Source organism: Rutidosis leptorrhynchoides, chromosome 5 (genome assembly GCF_046630445.1).
Source record: "Rutidosis leptorrhynchoides isolate AG116_Rl617_1_P2 chromosome 5, CSIRO_AGI_Rlap_v1, whole genome shotgun sequence".
Classification (NCBI taxonomy): domain Eukaryota; kingdom Viridiplantae; phylum Streptophyta; class Magnoliopsida; order Asterales; family Asteraceae; genus Rutidosis; species Rutidosis leptorrhynchoides.
In genome coordinates this window covers 416355931-416360135 of record NC_092337.1, presented here as the reverse complement: position 1 = coordinate 416360135, position 4205 = coordinate 416355931, and positions in this window count along the sequence as shown.

Here is a 4205-nt window from a genome sequence, read left to right as displayed (position 1 = left end):
GTGTCTCCACATTTTAAGTGCAAAGACGACGGCTCCGAGTTCGAGATCATGCGTAGTGTAGTTTCGTTCATGAATTTTGAGTTGTCGAGAAGCATAAGCAATGACTTTCGTTCGTTGCATCAATACACACCCAAAACCATGTTTCGAGGCATCGCAATATACAACAAAGTCATCATTGCCTTCGGGAAGTGACAAGATAGGAGCGGTGGTTAGCTTTGTTTTCAAGATTTGAAACGCGGATTCTTGCTCGGTCGCCCAAATGAATTTCTTTCCTTTGTGAGTTAATGCGGTTAGAGGACGTGCAACCAAAGAGAAATTTTCGATGAATCTACGATAGTACCCGGCGAGACCCAAGAATTGACGAATGTGAGTAGGAGTAGTAGGAGTCTCCCATTTACTAATGGCTTCGATCTTCGTGGGATCGACTTTAATACCTTGATCACTTACAACATGACCAAGAAATTGAACTTTCTTCAACCAAAATTCACACTTGGAGAATTTGGCATAAAGTCGTTCTTGTCTCAAGAGTTCAAGCACAAGTCGGAGATGTTGTTCGTGCTCTTCTTAATTTTTAGAATAGATCAATATATCATCGATGAACACAATAACGAATTTATCGAGATACGGTTTGCACACGCGGTTCATAAGATCCATGAACACCGCCGGTGCGTTAGTGAGACCAAATGGCATGACAAGGAATTCATAACTACCGTAACGAGTCCGGAAAGCGGTTTTGGAGACATCTTCCCCCTTAACCCTTAATTGATGATAACCCGAGCGGAGATCGATTTTCGAATATACACAAGACCCTTGTAGTTGATCAAAGAGGTCATCGATGCGAGGAAGAGGATATTGGTTCTTAACCGTCAATTTATTTAGTTCACGATAATCAATGCACATTCGTAGGGATCCGTCCTTCTTTTTAACAAACAAAATCGGAGCGCCCCAAGGTGAATGGCTAGGTTGGATAAAACCACGATCAAGTAGTTCTTGGATTTGACTTTGCAATTCTTGCATTTCGGATGGGGCGAGTCTATATGGTGCACGTGCTACGGGTGCGGCTCCCGGAATAAGATCGATTTGGAATTCAACCGGTCGATGAGGTGGAAGACCCGGCAATTCATCGGGAAATACATCGGAATAGTCACTAACAATTGGCACATCATCGATATGCTTATCATCGGACTCGACTTTCTTAAAGTGGGCAAGGATCGCAAAACAACCCTTACGGAGCAGTTTTCTAACTTTAAGGCACGAAACGAGGTTGAGTCTGGTGCAACTCTTATCGCCATAAACAATCAAAGGTTCACCATTCTCGATAGGAATTCGGATTGCGTTAAGATCACAAAGGATGTGAGATTTCGTTTTGACTAACCAATTCATACCGATTATTACATCAAAGCTTCCTAGTTCCATGGGTATCAAGTCAATTTCAAATTCCTTACCCAAAATGTTTAACGTACACCCCCGGTAATATGTGTCGGCACTTAATAGTTTCCCATTAGCCACTTCAATGGTATAAGTGGTATCTAATGGAAGAGGTGGAGTGCTAAAAGAATGAGTCAAAGTCTTGGATACAAAGCATTTATCGGCACCCGAATCGAATAAGCAAGAGACATAAGAATTGTTGAGAAGAAACGTACCCGTGACTAGTTCAGTGTCATCCCGGGCTTCCTCGGTGTTGATGTTGAAAGCTCGGCCGCGCGTATTGGTGTTATCTTTCCTTTTCGGGCATGCATTTCTATAATGACCCGTTTGGCCACATTCGTAACAAGTGCCCGTCTTTGGTGCATTGGGCCACTTTCGAGCGACGGGAGTGGCACTTTTACAATCGTTGGCCTTATGACCAATTCCTTGGCACCGATGGCAAATTAGCTTACTACATTCGCCAAAGTGATGTTTGTTGCATTTGTTGCAAAAAGGTAGATTCCCGGCATAACCCTTCTTGCCGTCGGAAGTGAAAGATTTCTTGGCAAAGTTGTTGTTGCTTGATTGGGGAGCTTCCCATTTTCTTTTGTTGCCGCCCGATTTATCCTCGGCCTTAGGTGCCGGAACTACGATTTCGTCAACCGTTTCTATCAATTTGCGGGCCATGTTCAAGGCCTCTTGATGATTAGTGGGTTTGGATGACATTACTCCGTGTTTGATACTCTTTGGAAGACCATCCATGTAAAGTTCAACCCTTAAAGCTTCGGGGTTCACAAGATTTGGGCACATCAAGGCTAGTTCGGAAAATCGTTGATTATAAGCCTTGAGATCATTTCCGATCGCCTTTAAAGTTCTTAGCTCTTGTTCGAGCCTTCGGGTTTCTTCACGAGGGAAATATTCGACAATCATCTTTTCCCTCAAGTCGGCCCAAGAGAGGGCGTGAGCTTCATCGGTACCCACCGATTGTACATAAGTATTCCACCATGTAAGGGCGACACCGGCGAAGGTGTGAGTGGAGTATTTGACCTTGTCTTGGTCCCGACAACCGCTTATGCTAAAGACGGCTTCCGTTTGCTCAAACCATCGGGTGAGCACGACCGGTCCCCCGGTTCCATCAAAAGTGTGAGGTTTGCACCCCATGAAAGCTTTATAGGAGCATCCCTCGTTTGTGTTTCCGGCTCCATTGTTGTTGTTGTTGTTGTTGTTGTGGTTGTTATTATTATTGTTGTTGGATGAGTGACCGGCCATGGCCGCATCTACGGCGGTGGCTATCATCCGTTCGAGAGCTTGTTCGGGAGTTTCATTGCGGCGTACACGACGAGGAGCCATTGTTCCTTCAAGACACAAGAATATCATTGATTAGCATTCTCGATAATACTAATCGTGATATAGAATAAAGATAAAGAGAAGTTTTTCCTCGACTCGCCTTAAATTCTTTATGTCATAATGTCGGAAAGTTCATATGAGTCACCGTAATATAATCCCGGAAATTATATTACCCTGATTCATATGTGCATTCGACATCATTTCATATAGTCAAGGTGGCGTGTCAATCAAATTAAACAACGTGAGATTAAGATGAACTAAGAGTAGATATGAGTAGAAGCGTTCGAGTATAAATGCACAAGTAGTCAAGTAATTCCTACTTCAAGTCTATATGCCGGTTGTAGTCTAGACTCACCAATGTACCCTATGACTCGGGGTTGACACTAATGAACTCTAAATCCCTACAACCAACGCTCTGATACCATCTGTAGCGACCCGACCAAATCATATTTGACGGCGCCGCTACTTAGGTCCCGTTACGTGGTCATAAGTCTTTAAAACAACTTTTGACCAAAAGATATGTCGCATTCATTTCAAATGTAAAGATTGTTCAAAGTTTACAAGAATAGTTCCACCACAAGTTACGATACAAAGTTTTAAGTACAAATGAAACTTATGCGACACAATTTGAAAGTAGCCAAGAGACGCTCCATGTATGCATATATACTCGACATCCAATGCAAGTATCAAAATAATGAGCGGAAGCATGTAACACATATCGTTCAAAGACCTGAGAAAAACATAGAAATCTGTCAACGAAAACGTTGGTGAAATCATAGGTTTAAGTAAGTAAGTACAAGTGAACTACAAGATTTGCATCAATGAAATAATAGTAATACATTCCAAAAGTTTGTTTCACGAGCACCCAATTATCAATGCTTAACATTTCTCCCATTGAACCCCATCACTTAGTGCTAGAACATACACTGTTTCTCGAAAATATATTTCATTCGTAAACGGTAGCGAACCATTTGAATGAGGGTTTGTCAAACCCATATGGATCCATACAACATAAGTTCTCGCTTACACCCGGCAAGTGTAACTAATGATAATCGAATTGAGGATTTTGTTCTAAACTCGTATGTAGAATGTTTGTTTTCCTGTACTTGTGTTCACTTAGTAAAGAAATGTTTATGTTTTCTCATCCCAAATGTAAGTTCAAAAAGAGTAAAAGTGGGACTATGATCTCACCTTGAGTGCACGAGTAGTAAAGTACTTCAACAAGTAAACGTGTGCAAAGAACAATGCTAGTCTTGACCTAAACAATAGGTTGTATCAATAACGGTAAGCACGATAGGTCAAAGATGTTCAATTAGTCCTATGGCTCGTTAAGACTCGATCATAATAGCATGTGAATTAAATTGTCATGTTTCATGCAAGGTACAAGTATAAAAACATGTTAGAATGATTGCACAATTATTTGGTTAAGTTTGATTAAAAGTCAACTTGGT